This window comes from Pseudophryne corroboree, chromosome 3, assembly GCF_028390025.1.
Source record: "Pseudophryne corroboree isolate aPseCor3 chromosome 3, aPseCor3.hap2, whole genome shotgun sequence".
NCBI lineage: Eukaryota > Metazoa > Chordata > Amphibia > Anura > Myobatrachidae > Pseudophryne > Pseudophryne corroboree.
The window spans coordinates 331,952,036-331,967,655 of NC_086446.1; the positions used below are offsets into that span (position 1 = coordinate 331,952,036).

The 15,620-nt window shown below is 35.5% G+C and overlaps 6 non-coding genes across 6 annotated transcripts; all 6 read left to right on the forward strand.

The window, feature by feature from the left end:
- Nucleotides 1-1,744: 1,744 nt before the first annotated feature.
- On the forward strand, nucleotides 1,745-1,817 carry TRNAP-AGG (transfer RNA proline (anticodon AGG)). The gene has a single exon. It is a non-coding gene; the product is annotated as a tRNA-Pro (tRNA).
- Nucleotides 1,818-2,664: 847 nt separating this feature from the next.
- Nucleotides 2,665-2,736, forward strand: TRNAP-AGG (transfer RNA proline (anticodon AGG)). Its single transcript has one exon. It is a non-coding gene; the product is annotated as a tRNA-Pro (tRNA).
- A 2,690-nt stretch (nucleotides 2,737-5,426) lies between these two features.
- Nucleotides 5,427-5,498, forward strand: TRNAP-AGG (transfer RNA proline (anticodon AGG)). Its single transcript has one exon. It is a non-coding gene; the product is annotated as a tRNA-Pro (tRNA).
- Nucleotides 5,499-8,188: 2,690 nt separating this feature from the next.
- TRNAP-AGG (transfer RNA proline (anticodon AGG)) lies at nucleotides 8,189-8,261 on the forward strand. Its single transcript has one exon. It is a non-coding gene; the product is annotated as a tRNA-Pro (tRNA).
- An 847-nt stretch (nucleotides 8,262-9,108) lies between these two features.
- TRNAP-AGG (transfer RNA proline (anticodon AGG)) lies at nucleotides 9,109-9,180 on the forward strand. The gene has a single exon. It is a non-coding gene; the product is annotated as a tRNA-Pro (tRNA).
- Nucleotides 9,181-10,028: 848 nt separating this feature from the next.
- Nucleotides 10,029-10,101, forward strand: TRNAP-AGG (transfer RNA proline (anticodon AGG)). The gene has a single exon. It is a non-coding gene; the product is annotated as a tRNA-Pro (tRNA).
- Nucleotides 10,102-15,620: the final 5,519 nt, after the last annotated feature.

A 15,620-nucleotide genomic window follows, 5' to 3' on the forward strand; every position in this document is an offset into this window, starting at 1 on the left:
CCATGGTTCCATTATCTGATTGATGTCAAAAGCATCAAGTGAATTTTGCTTTTGAAAATCCATCAAAAAATAAATACTTATGGATATTTAGTAAACTGTCAACCATTTGGTGGTATATTGGGTATACTGTAGATTCCATTTTGTCTAAGTAACCTTGAGTGGCTTCAAAGAAGTCTCATTTTGACAAATAAAAAACTGTCAAAATGAAATTACAGGTTTTTCTCTTACCTTGCTTTTCTCTAAGAAACAATGAGTGGCTTAAAAGAATAGGCTCTTTTTGACAAACAAAAAGGTCAACAATTAATTGCAGGTTTTTGTTTTTTCTTTCTTCTTGGTCTATATGCCTAAGTTGCACACAGTATGAGACAAGTCTTAGGTTCCAACTATCAGAAAAGTTCAAACTCTATAGGAACCCCTAAATCTTTGCACTGAACTCTCCAAATATGCATACTTGGACAAAAATTTACCTTAAGGAAACATTTTAGCTATGCTACCAATACATTTTTAAATTGTTATGGTATTTTTAAAATGTAACATCTTTTATTCCAGCTTATTGCATTTTTTTATTAAATAATTTGAGTTTTACTTTAAAAATGGTAAAATCTGAATAAGAAATTATTTAGCTTGTGGCTTGTTGGTCTGGGTGTATGATTTTTGCTTTGGGTGGAAAAGGCCCCAGGTTCATATCCGGAATGAGCCTGTTTTCTTAGGTTTTTTTAAAGTGCTTAGTTCTATTATCTGATAGAATTTTATAATACTTACTAATGTATTCCAACAGTTTCACTTCCAATTTCATTAGTATACATGAAAATGCATGAACAGTTGTCTCGTTGGTCTAGGGGTATGATTCTCGCTTAGGGTGCGAGAGGTCCCGGGTTAAAAATCCCGGACGAGCCCATCTTCTCCGGTTCCTTTAAATCCCATGGTTCCATTATCTGATTGATGTCAAAAGCATCAAGTGAATTTTGCTTTTGAAAATCCATCAAAAAATAAATACTTATGCATATTTAGTAAACTGTCAACCATTTGGTGGTATATTGGGTATACTGTAGATTCCATTTTGTCTAAGTAACCTTGAGTGGCTTCAAAGAAGTCTCATTTTGACAAATAAAAAACTTTAAAAATGAAATTACAGGTTTTTCTCTTACCTTGCTTTTCTCTAAGAAACAATGAGTGGCTTAAAAGAATAGGCTCTTTTTGACAAACAAAAAGGTCAACAATTAATTGCAGGTTTTTGTTTTTTCTTTCTTCTTGGTCTGTATGCTTAAGTTGCACACAGTATGAGACAAGTCTTAGGTTCCAACTATCAGAAAAGTTAAAACTCTATAGGAACCCCTAAATCTTTGCACTGAACTTTCCAAATATGCATACTTGGACAAAAATTTACCTTAAGGAAACATTTTAGCTATGCTACCAATACATTTTTAAATTGTTATGGTATTTTTAAAATGTAACATCTTTTTTTCCAGCTTATTGCATTTTTTTATTAAATAATTTGAGTTTTACTTTTAAAATGGTAAAATCTGATTAAGAAATTATTTAGCTTGTGGTTTGTTGGTCTGGGTGTATAATTTTTGCTTTGGGTGGAAAATGCCCCAGGTTCATATCCTGGATTAGCCTGTTTTCTCAGGTTCTTTAAAAGTGCTTAGTTCTATTATCTGACAGTATTTTAAAATACTTACTAATGTATTCCAACAGTTTCACTTCCAATTTCTTTAGTATACATGAAAATGCATGAACAGTTGGCTCGTTGGTCTAGGGGTATGATTCTCGCTTAGGGTGCGAGAGGTCCCGGGTTAAAAATCCCGGACGAGCCCATCTTCTCCGGTTCCTTTAAATCCCATGGTTCCATTATCTGATTGATGTCAAAAGCATCAAGTGAATTTTGCTTTTGAAAATCCATCAAAAAATAAATACTTATGGATATTTAGTAAACTGTCAACCATTTGGTGGTATATTGGGTATACTGTAGATTCCATTTTGTCTAAGTAACCTTGAGTGGCTTCAAAGAAGTCTCATTTTGACAAATAAAAAACTGTCAAAATGAAATTACAGGTTTTTCTCTTACCTTGCTTTTCTCTAAGAAACAATGAGTGGCTTAAAAGAATAGGCTCTTTTTGACAAACAAAAAGGTCAACAATTAATTGCAGGTTTTTGTTTTTTCTTTCTTCTTGGTCTATATGCCTAAGTTGCACACAGTATGAGACAAGTCTTAGGTTCCAACTATCAGAAAAGTTCAAACTCTATAGGAACCCCTAAATCTTTGCACTGAACTCTCCAAATATGCATACTTGGACAAAAATTTACCTTAAGGAAACATTTTAGCTATGCTACCAATACATTTTTAAATTGTTATGGTATTTTTAAAATGTAACATCTTTTATTCCAGCTTATTGCATTTTTTTATTAAATAATTTGAGTTTTACTTTAAAAATGGTAAAATCTGAATAAGAAATTATTTAGCTTGTGGCTTGTTGGTCTGGGTGTATGATTTTTGCTTTGGGTGGAAAAGGCCCCAGGTTCATATCCTGGATTAGCCTGTTTTCTCAGGTTCTTTAAAAGTGCTTAGTTCTATTATCTGATAGTATTTTAAAATACTTACTAATGTATTCCAACATTTTCATTTCCAATTTCATTAGTATACATGAAAATGCATGAACAGTTGGCTCGTTGGTCTAGGGGTATGATTCTCGCTTAGGGTGCGAGAGGTCCCGGGTTCAAATCCCGGACGAGCCCATCTTCTCCGGTTCTTTTAAATCCCATGGTTCCATTTACTGATTGATGTCAAAAGCATCAAGTGAATTTTGCTTTTGAAAATCCATCAAAAAATATATACTTATGCATATTTAGTAAACTGACAACCATTTGGTGGTATATTGGGTATAATGTAGATTCCATTTTGTCTAAGTAATCTTGAGTGGCTTCAAAGAAGTCTCATTTTGACAAATTAAAAACTGTCAAAATGAAATTACAGTTTTTTCTCTTACCTTGCTTTTTTCTATGAAACAATGAGTGGCTTAAAAGAATAGGCTCTTTTTGACAAACAAAAAGGTCAACAATTAATTGCATGTTTTTGTTTTTTTCTTTCTTCTTGGTCTGTATGCTTAAGTTGCACACAGTATGAGACAAGTCTTAGGTTCCAACTATCAGAAAAGTTCAAACTCTAAAGGAACCCCTAAATCTTGGCACTGAACTTTCCAAATATGCCTACTTGGACAAAATTTTACCTTAAGGAATCATTTTAGCTATGCTACCAATACATTTTTAAATTGTTATGGTATTTTTAAAATGTAACATCTTTTTTTCCAGCTTATTGCATTTTTTTATTAAATAATTTGAGTTTTACTTTAAAAATGGTAAAATCTGAATAAGAAATTATTTAGCTTGTGGCTTGTTGGTCTGGGTGTATGATTTTTGCTTTGGGTGGAAAAGGCCCCAGGTTCATATCCTGGATTAGCCTGTTTTCTCAGATTCTTTAAAAGTGCTTAGTTCTATTATCTGATAGTATTTTAAAATACTTACTAATGTATTCCAACAGTTTCACTTCCAATTTCATTAGTATACATGAAAATGCATGAACAGTTGGCTCGTTAGTCTAGGGGTATGATTCTTGCTTAGGGTGCGAGAGGTCCCGGGTTAAAAATCCCGGACGAGCCCATCTTCTCCGGTTCCTTTAAATCCCATGGTTCCATTATCTGATTGATGTCAAAAGCATCAAGTGAATTTTGCTTTTGAAAATCCATCAAAAAATAAATACTTATGCATATTTAGTAAACTGTCAACCATTTGGTGGTATATTGGGTATACTGTAGATTCCATTTTGTCTAAGTAATCTTGAGTGGCTTCAAAGAAGTCTCATTTTGACAAATTAAAAACTGTCAAAATGAAATTACAGTTTTTTCTCTTACCTTGCTTTTTTCTATGAAACAATGAGTGGCTTAAAAGAATAGGCTCTTTTTGACAAACAAAAAGGTCAACAATTAATTGCATGTTTTTGTTTTTTTCTTTCTTCTTGGTCTGTATGCTTAAGTTGCACACAGTATGAGACAAGTCTTAGGTTCCAACTATCAGAAAAGTTCAAACTCTAAAGGAACCCCTAAATCTTGGCACTGAACTTTCCAAATATGCATACTTGGACAAAATTTTACCTTAAGGAATCATTTTAGCTATGCTACCAATACATTTTTAAATTGTTATGGTATTTTTAAAATGTAACATCTTTTTTTCCAGCTTATTGCATTTTTTTTATTAAATAATTTGAGTTTTACTTTAAAAATGGTAAAATCTGAATAAGAAATTATTTAGCTTGTGGCTTGTTGGTCTGGGTGTATGATTTTTGCTTTGGGTGGAAAAGGCCCCAGGTTCATATCCTGGATTAGCCTGTTTTCTCAGATTCTTTAAAAGTGCTTAGTTCTATTATCTGATAGAATTTTATAATACTTACTAATGTATTCCAACAGTTTCACTTCCAATTTCATTAGTATACATGAAAATGCATGAACAGTTGTCTCGTTGGTCTAGGGGTATGATTCTCGCTTAGGGTGCGAGAGGTCCCGGGTTAAAAATCCCGGACGAGCCCATCTTCTCCGGTTCCTTTAAATCCCATGGTTCCATTATCTGATTGATGTCAAAAGCATCAAGTGAATTTTGCTTTTGAAAATCCATCAAAAAATAAATACTTATGCATATTTAGTAAACTGTCAACCATTTGGTGGTATATTGGGTATACTGTAGATTCCATTTTGTCTAAGTAACCTTGAGTGGCTTCAAAGAAGTCTCATTTTGACAAATAAAAAACTGTCAAAATGAAATTACCGGTTTTTCTCTTACCTTGCTTTTCTCTAAGAAACAATGAGTGGCTTAAAAGAATAGGCTCTTTTTGACAAACAAAAAGGTCAACAATTAATTGCAGGTTTTTGTTTTTTCTTTCTTCTTGGTCTGTATGCTTAAGTTGCACACAGTATGAGACAAGTCTTAGGTTCCAACTATCAGAAAAGTTCAAACTCTATAGGAACCCCTAAATCTTTGCACTGAACTCTCCAAATATGCATACTTGGACAAAAATTTACCTTAAGGAAACATTTTAGCTATGCTACCAATACATTTTTAAATTGTTATGGTATTTTTAAAATGTAACATCTTTTATTCCAGCTTATTGCATTTTTTTATTAAATAATTTGAGTTTTACTTTAAAAATGGTAAAATCTGAATAAGAAATTATTTAGCTTGTGGCTTGTTGGTCTGGGTGTATGATTTTTGCTTTGGGTGGAAAATGCCCCAGGTTCATATCCTGGATTAGCCTGTTTTCTCAGGTTCTTTAAAAGTGCTTAGTTCTATTATCTGATAGTATTTTAAAATACTTACTAATGTATTCCAACATTTTCATTTCCAATTTCATTAGTATACATGAAAATGCATGAACAGTTGGCTCGTTGGTCTAGGGGTATGATTCTCGCTTAGGGTGCGAGAGGTCCCGGGTTCAAATCCCGGACGAGCCCATCTTCTCAGGTTCTTTTAAATCCCATGGTTCCATTTACTGATTGATGTCAAAAGCATCAAGTGAATTTTGCTTTTGAAAATCCATCAAAAAATATATACTTATGCATATTTAGTAAACTGACAACCATTTGGTGGTATATTGGGTATAATGTAGATTCCATTTTGTCTAAGTAATCTTGAGTGGCTTCAAAGAAGTCTCATTTTGACAAATTAAAAACTGTCAAAATGAAATTACAGTTTTTTCTCTTTCCTTGCTTTTTTCTATGAAACAATGAGTGGCTTAAAAGAATAGGCTCTTTTTGACAAACAAAAAGGTCAACAATTAATTGCATGTTTTTGTTTTTTTCTTTCTTCTTGGTCTGTATGCTTAAGTTGCACACAGTATGAGACAAGTCTTAGGTTCCAACTATCAGAAAAGTTCAAACTCTAAAGGAACCCCTAAATCTTGGCACTGAACTTTCCAAATATGCCTACTTGGACAAAATTTTACCTTAAGGAATCATTTTAGCTATGCTACCAATACATTTTTAAATTGTTATGGTATTTTTAAAATGTAACATCTTTTTTTCCAGCTTATTGCATTTTTTTATTAAATAATTTGAGTTTTACTTTAAAAATGGTAAAATCTGAATAAGAAATTATTTAGCTTGTGGCTTGTTGGTCTGGGTGTATGATTTTTGCTTTGGGTGGAAAAGGCCCCAGGTTCATATCCTGGATTAGCCTGTTTTCTCAGATTCTTTAAAAGTGCTTAGTTCTATTATCTGATAGTATTTTAAAATACTTACTAATGTATTCCAACAGTTTCACTTCCAATTTCATTAGTATACATGAAAATGCATGAACAGTTGGCTCGTTAGTCTAGGGGTATGATTCTTGCTTAGGGTGCGAGAGGTCCCGGGTTAAAAATCCCGGACGAGCCCATCTTCTCCGGTTCCTTTAAATCCCATGGTTCCATTATCTGATTGATGTCAAAAGCATCAAGTGAATTTTGCTTTTGAAAATCCATCAAAAAATAAATACTTATGCATATTTAGTAAACTGTCAACCATTTGGTGGTATATTGGGTATACTGTAGATTCCATTTTGTCTAAGTAATCTTGAGTGGCTTCAAAGAAGTCTCATTTTGACAAATTAAAAACTGTCAAAATGAAATTACAGTTTTTTCTCTTACCTTGCTTTTTTCTATGAAACAATGAGTGGCTTAAAAGAATAGGCTCTTTTTGACAAACAAAAAGGTCAACAATTAATTGCATGTTTTTGTTTTTTTCTTTCTTCTTGGTCTGTATGCTTAAGTTGCACACAGTATGAGACAAGTCTTAGGTTCCAACTATCAGAAAAGTTCAAACTCTAAAGGAACCCCTAAATCTTGGCACTGAACTTTCCAAATATGCATACTTGGACAAAATTTTACCTTAAGGAATCATTTTAGCTATGCTACCAATACATTTTTAAATTGTTATGGTATTTTTAAAATGTAACATCTTTTTTTCCAGCTTATTGCATTTTTTTTATTAAATAATTTGAGTTTTACTTTAAAAATGGTAAAATCTGAATAAGAAATTATTTAGCTTGTGGCTTGTTGGTCTGGGTGTATGATTTTTGCTTTGGGTGGAAAAGGCCCCAGGTTCATATCCTGGATTAGCCTGTTTTCTCAGATTCTTTAAAAGTGCTTAGTTCTATTATCTGATAGAATTTTATAATACTTACTAATGTATTCCAACAGTTTCACTTCCAATTTCATTAGTATACATGAAAATGCATGAACAGTTGTCTCGTTGGTCTAGGGGTATGATTCTCGCTTAGGGTGCGAGAGGTCCCGGGTTAAAAATCCCGGACGAGCCCATCTTCTCCGGTTCCTTTAAATCCCATGGTTCCATTATCTGATTGATGTCAAAAGCATCAAGTGAATTTTGCTTTTGAAAATCCATCAAAAAATAAATACTTATGCATATTTAGTAAACTGTCAACCATTTGGTGGTATATTGGGTATACTGTAGATTCCATTTTGTCTAAGTAACCTTGAGTGGCTTCAAAGAAGTCTCATTTTGACAAATAAAAAACTGTCAAAATGAAATTACCGGTTTTTCTCTTACCTTGCTTTTCTCTAAGAAACAATGAGTGGCTTAAAAGAATAGGCTCTTTTTGACAAACAAAAAGGTCAACAATTAATTGCAGGTTTTTGTTTTTTCTTTCTTCTTGGTCTGTATGCTTAAGTTGCACACAGTATGAGACAAGTCTTAGGTTCCAACTATCAGAAAAGTTCAAACTCTATAGGAACCCCTAAATCTTTGCACTGAACTTTCCAAATATGCATACTTGGACAAAAATTTACCTTAAGGAAACATTTTAGCTATGCTACCAATACATTTTTAAATTGTTATGGTATTTTTAAAATGTAACATCTTTTTTTCCAGCTTATTGCATTTTTTTATTAAATAATTTGAGTTTTACTTTTAAAATGGTAAAATCTGATTAAGAAATTATTTAGCTTGTGGCTTGTTGGTCTGGGTGTATGATTTTTGCTTTGGGTGGAAAATGCCCCAGGTTCATATCCTGGATTAGCCTGTTTTCTCAGGTTCTTTAAAAGTGCTTAGTTCTATTATCTGATAGTATTTTAAAATACTTACTAATGTATTCCAACAGTTTCACTTCCAATTTCTTTAGTATACATGAAAATGCATGAACAGTTGGCTCGTTGGTCTAGGGGTATGATTCTCGCTTAGGGTGCGAGAGGTCCCGGGTTAAAAATCCCGGACGAGCCCATCTTCTCCGGTTCCTTTAAATCCCATGGTTCCATTATCTGATTGATGTCAAAAGCATCAAGTGAATTTTGCTTTTGAAAATCCATCAAAAAATAAATACTTATGCATATTTAGTAAACTGTCAACCATTTGGTGGTATATTGGGTATACTGTAGATTCCATTTTGTCTAAGTAACCTTGAGTGGCTTCAAAGAAGTCTCATTTTGACAAATAAAAAACTGTCAAAATGAAATTACAGGTTTTTCTCTTACCTTGCTTTTCTCTAAGAAACAATGAGTGGCTTAAAAGAATAGGCTCTTTTTGACAAACAAAAAGGTCAACAATTAATTGCAGGTTTTTGTTTTTTCTTTCTTCTTGGTCTGTATGCCTAAGTTGCACACAGTATGAGACAAGTCTTAGGTTCCAACTATCAGAAAAGTTCAAACTCTATAGGAACCCCTAAATCTTTGCACTGAACTCTCCAAATATGCATACTTGGATAAAAATTTACCTTAAGGAAACATTTTAGCTATGCTACCAATACATTTTTAAATTGTTATGGTATTTTTAAAATGTAACATCTTTTATTCCAGCTTATTGCATTTTTTTATTAAATAATTTGAGTTTTACTTTAAAAATGGTAAAATCTGAATAAGAAATTATTTAGCTTGTGGCTTGTTGGTCTGGGTGTATGATTTTTGCTTTGGGTGGAAAATGCCCCATGTTCATATCCTGGATTAGCCTGTTTTCTCAGGTTCTTTAAAAGTGCTTAGTTCTATTATCTGATAGTATTTTAAAATACTTACTAATGTATTCCAACAGTTTCATTTCCAATTTCATTAGTGTACATGAAAATGCATGAACAGTTGGCTCGTTGGTCTAGGGGTATGATTCTCGCTTAGGGTGCGAGAGGTCCCGGGTTCAAATCCCGGACGAGCCCATCTTCTCCGGTTCTTTTAAATCCCATGGTTCCATTTACTGATTGATGTCTAAAGCATCAAGTGAATTTTGCTTTTGAAAATCCATCAAAAAATATATACTTATGCATATTTAGTAAACTGTCAACCATTTGGTGGTATATTGGGTATAATGTAGATTCCATTTTGTCTAAGTAATCTTGAGTGGCTTCAAAGAAGTCTCATTTTGACAAATTAAAAACTGTCAAAATGAAATTACAGTTTTTTCTCTTACCTTGCTTTTTTCTATGAAACAATGAGTGGCTTAAAAGAATAGGCTCTTTTTGACAAACAAAAAGGTCAACAATTAATTGCATGTTTTTGTTTTTTTCTTTCTTCTTGGTCTGTATGCTTAAGTTGCACACAGTATGAGACAAGTCTTAGGTACCAACTATCAGAAAAGTTCAAACTCTAAAGGAACCCCTAAATCTTGGCACTGAACTTTCCAAATATGCCTACTTGGACAAAATTTTACCTTAAGGAATCATTTTAGCTATGCTACCAATACATTTTTAAATTGTTATGGTATTTTTAAAATGTAACATCTTTTTTTCCAGCTTATTGCATTTTTTTATTAAATAATTTGAGTTTTACTTTAAAAATGGTAAAATCTGAATAAGAAATTATTTAGCTTGTGGCTTGTTGGTCTGGGTGTATGATTTTTGCTTTGGGTTGAAAATGCCCCAGGTTCATATCCTGGATTAGCCTGTTTTCTCAGATTCTTTAAAAGTGCTTAGTTCTATTATCTGATAGTATTTTAAAATACTTACTAATGTATTCCAACAGTTTCACTTCCAATTTCATTAGTATACATGAAAATGCATGAACAGTTGGCTCGTTAGTCTAGGGGTATGATTCTCGCTTAGGGTGCGAGAGGTCCCGGGTTAAAAATCCCGGACGAGCCCATCTTCTCCGGTTCCTTTAAATCCCATGGTTCCATTATCTGATTGATGTCAAAGGCATCAAGTGAATTTTGCTTTTGAAAATCCATCAAAAAATAAATACTTATGCATATTTAGTAAACTGTCAACCATTTGGTGGTATATTGGGTATACTGTAGATTCCATTTTGTCTAAGTAACCTTGAGTGGCTTCAAAGAAGTCTCATTTTGACAAATAAAAAACTGTCAAAATGAAATTACAGGTTTTTCTCTTACCTTGCTTTTCTCTAAGAAACAATGAGTGGCTTAAAAGAATAGGCTCTTTTTGACAAACAAAAAGGTCAACAATTAATTGCAGGTTTTTGTTTTTTCTTTCTTCTTGGTCTGTATGCTTTAGTTGCACACAGTATGAGACAAGTCTTAGGTTCCAACTATCAGAAAACTTCAAACTCTATAGGAACCCCTAAATCTTGGCACTGAACTTTCCAAATATGCCTACTTGCACAAAAATTTACCTTAAGGATACATTTTAGCCAAGCTACCAATACATTTTTAAATTGTTATGGTATTTTTAAAATGTAACATCTTTTTTTCCAGCTTATTGCATTTTTTTATTAAATAATTTGAGTTTTACTTTAAAAATGGTAAAATCTGAATAAGAAATTATTTAGTTTGTGGCTTGTTGGTCTGGGTGTATGATTTTTGCTTTGGGTGGAAAAGGCCCCAGGTTCATATCCGGAATGAGCCTGTTTTCTTAGGTTCTTTAAAAGTGCTTAGTTCTATTTTCGGATAGAATTTTGTAATACTTATTAATGTATTCCAACAGTTTCAATTCCAATTTCATTAGTATACATGAAAATGCATGAACAGTTGGCTCGTTGGTCTAGGGGTATGATTCTCGCTTAGGGTGCGAGAGGTCCCGGGTTAAAAATCCTGGATGAGCCCATCTTCTCCGGTTCCTTTAAATCCCATGGTTCCATTATCTGATTGATGTCAAAAGCATCAAGTGAATTTTGCTTTTGAAAATCCATCAAAAAATATATACTTATGCATATTTAGTAAACTGTCAACCATTTGGTGGTATATTGGGTATACTGTAGATTCCATTTTGTCTAAGTAACCTTGAGTGGCTTCAAAGAAGTCTCATTTTGACAAATAAAAACTGTCAAAATGAAATTACAGTTTTTTCTCTTACCTTGCTTTTCTCTAAGAAACAATGAGTGGCTTAAAAGAATAGGCTCTTTTTGACAAACAAAAAGGTCAACAATTAATTGCAGGTTTTTGTTTTTTCTTTCTTCTTGGTCTGTATGCTTAAGTTGCACACAGTATGAGACAAGTCTTAGGTTCCAACTATCAGAAAAGTTCAAACTCTATAGGAACCCCTAAATCTTTGCACTGAACTTTCCAAATATGCATACTTGGACAAAAATTTACCTTAAGGAAACATTTTAGCTATGCTACCAATACATTTTTAAATTGTTATGGTATTTTTAAAATGTAACATCTTTTATTCCAGCTTATTGCATTTTTTTATTAAATAATTTGAGTTTTACTTTAAAAATGCTAAAATCTGAATAAGAAATTATTTAGCTTGTGGCTTGTTGGTGTGGGTGTATGATTTTTGCTTTGGGTGGAAAATGCCCCAGGTTCATATCCTGGATTAGCCTGTTTTCTCAGGTTCTTTGAAAGTGCTTAGTTCTATTATCTGATAGTATTTTAAAATACTTACTAATGTATTCCAACAGTTTCACTTCCAATTTCTTTAGTATACATGAAAATGCATGAACAGTTGGCTCGTTGGTCTAGGGGTATGATTCTCGCTTAGGGTGCGAGAGGTCCCGGGTTAAAAATCCTGGATGAGCCCATCTTCTCCGGTTCCTTTAAATCCCATGGTTCCATTATCGGATTGATGTCAAAAGCATCAAGTGATTTTTGCTTTTGAAAATCCATCAAAAAATAAATACTTATGCATATTTAGTAAACTGTCAACCATTTGGTGGTATATTGGGTATACTGTAGATTCCATTTTGTCTAAGTAACCTTGAGTGGCTTCAAAGAAGTCTCATTTTGACAAATAAAAAACGGTCAAAATGAAATTACAGGTTTTTCTCTTACCTTGCTTTTTTCTAAGAAACAATGAGTGGCTTAAAAGAATAGGCTCTTTTTGACAAACAAAAAGGTCAACAATTAATTGCAGGTTTTTGTTTTTTTTCTTTCTTCTTGGTCTGTATGCTTAAGTTGCACACAGTATGAGACAAGTCTTAGGTTCCAACTATCAGAAAACTTCAAACTCTATAGGAACCCCTAAATCTTGGCACAGAACTTTCCAAATATGCCTACTGGGACAAAAATTTACCTTAAGGATACATTTTAGCTATGCTACCAATACATTTTTAAATTGTTATGGTATTTTTAAAATGTAACATCTTTTTTTCCAGCTTATTGCATTTTTTTATTAAATAATTTGAGTTTTACTTTAAAAATGGTAAAATCTGAATAAGAAATTATTTAGCTTGTGGCTTGTTGGTCTGGGTGTATGATTTTTGCTTTGCGTGGAAAAGGCCCCAGGTTCATATCCGGAATGAGCCTGTTTTCTTAGGTTCTTTAAAAGTGCTTAGTTCTATTACAGATGTAGCCACCTTTATCTTGACTGTTTCTCTGCCGAGACGGGCGTTTAGTCACGCTAAGGCGATAGCTGAGTTTAATCACAGGCAGGCGCGTTGAGGCGATCTAGATACTCATCATGCATTACACATCTCCACCACTGTGTAGCTAATGCTCCACTAATCCAGTACTTTCGATCGTACAGTATAGCGGCGGATTGATCTACAGCTCTGGCAATACTGTAGGCGTAACGGGAGGCGGTGGAAAAAGTATGGAGTACTGTACTGTATGTGTATGGAGACGCAACTACAGTAATTGTGTAAAAGGAAGAATGTACAGTACAATGTATAAACACCGTGCTTTTAAAATATATGAGCGTCTGAGTTCGCTAATGCATAATGGGAATGGAGGACTGGCAGGAGGCGGAGGAAAACACCGTGCTTTACAAATGCGAGCGTCCGAGTCCTCTAAGGCATAAACCAACAGCAATGGGGCGGGGGCCGGGCGCTGTTTGCAGTACTTTCACACATGAAATTGGAAATCTCTCATGAGGTGTCGTGGGCTAGTGGTGAAGGCTCCCACCTCCCTCGCTGGGGGACCAGGGTTCGAGACCTGATGTACTTTCTTTTTTTTTTTTTTTCTGTAATAATACACGGTATTATTTTATTTACATTGTAAGACAGTCAATGGAAGGATGCACACAGGTTTCACATAAATCAAAGTACATCTGCAGGAGCGATTCTTTACGCTAAATGCACCTAAACAGCGGGAATGAAATGAGTGTATTCTGACGCTACCAACTGAGCAAAACAGTACTGTAGATCTTCAGCGTTTGTGTATTGCACAGGACCTGAATTTCCTCCCTGTGCAGGCTCCCAGGGGGGAAGGGCGATGGGGGTAGGGGGGAGACGATGGAAAATACTGTGCCTTTGAAATGCAATTACATGAGCGTCCGAGTACACTACGGCATACTGTAAACCAACACCAATGGGAAGGAAGTGCCAACCTTATTTTTAATGTGTTCCCGTGACATTCACTTTAACATTTTTTTTTTCTCTCCAATACAGTACATCCAATGGAAGGATGCACACAGGTTTCACATAAATCAAAGTACATCTGCAGGAGCGGGGCGTTTGTGTATTGCACATGACCTGCATTCCCTCCCTGTCTACTGCATGATCTGTGCAGGCTCCCATGGGGGAAGGGCAACAAGCTGGCAGGAGGCGGAGGAAAACACCGTGCTTTACAAATGCGAGCGTCCGAGTCCTCTAAGGCATAAACCAACAGCAATGGGGCGGGGGCCGGGCGCTGTTTGCAGTACTTTCACACATGAAATTGGAAATCTCTCATGAGGCGTCTTGGGCTAGGGGTGAAGGCTCCCACCTCCCTCGCTGGGGGACCAGGGTTCGAGACCTGATGTGCTTTCTTTTTTTTTTTTTTTTTTCTGTAATAATACACTGTATTATTTTATTTACATTGTAAGACAGTCAATGGAAGGATGCACACAGGTTTCACATAAATCAAAGTACATCTGCAGGAGCGATTCTTTATGCTAAATGCACCTAAACAGCGGGAATGAAATGAGTGTATTCTGACGCTACCAACTGAGCAAAACAGTACTGTAGATCTTCAGCGTTTGTGTATTGCACAGGACCTGAATTTCCTCCCTGTGCAGGCTCCCAGGGGGGAAGGGCGATGGGGGTAGGGGGGAGACGATGGAAAATACTGTGCCTTTGAAATGCAATTACATGAGCGTCCGAGTACACTACGGCATACTGTAAACCAACACCAATGGGAAGGAAGTGCCAACCTTATTTTTAATGTGTTCCCATGACATTCACTTTAACATTTTTTTTTCTTTCCAATACAGTACATCCAATGGAAGGATGCACACAGGTTTCACATAAATCAAAGTACATCTGCAGGAGCGGGGCGTTTGTGTATTGCACATGACCTGCATTCCCTCCCTGTCTACTGCATGATCTGTGCAGGCTCCCATGGGGGAAGGGCAACAACCTGGCAGGAGGCGGAGGAAAACACCGTGCTTTACAAATGCGAGCGTCCGAGTCCTCTAAGGCATAAACCAACAGCAATGGGGCGGGGGCCGGGCGCTGTTTGCAGTACTTTCACACATGAAATTGGAAATCTCTTATGAGGCGTCGTGGGCTAGGGGTGAAGGCTCCCACCTGCCTCGCTGGGGGACCAGGGTTCGAGACCTGATGTGCTTTCTTTTTTTTTTTTTTTCTGTAATAACACACTGTATTATTTTATTTACATTGTAAGACAGTCAATGGAAGGATGCACACAGGTTTCACATAAATCAAAGTACATCTGCAGGAGCGATTCTTTACGCTAAATGCACCTAAACAGCGGGAATGAAATGAGTGTATTCTGACGCTACCAACTGAGCAAAACAGTACTGTAGATCTTCAGCGTTTGTGTATTGCACAGGACCTGAATTTCCTCCCTGTGCAGGCTCCCAGGGGGGAAGGGCGATGGGGGTAGGGGGGAGACGATGGAAAATACTGTGCCTTTGAAATGCAATTACATGAGCGTCCGAGTACACTACGGCATACTGTAAACCAACACCAATGGGAAGGAAGTGCCAACCTTATTTTTAATGTGTTCCCGTGACATTCACTTTAACATTTTTTTTTTCTCTCCAATACAGTACATCCAATGGAAGGATGCACACAGGTTTCACATAAATCAAAGTACATCTGCAGGAGCGGGGCGTTTGTGTATTGCACATGACCTGCATTCCCTCCATGTCTACTGCATGATCTGTGCAGGCTCCCATGGGGGAAGGGCAACAAGCTGGCAGGAGGCGGAGGAAAACACCGTGCTTTACAAATGCGAGCGTCCGAGTCCTCTAAGGCATAAACCAACAGCAATGGGGCGGGGGCCGGGCGCTGTTTGCAGTACTTTCACACATGAAAT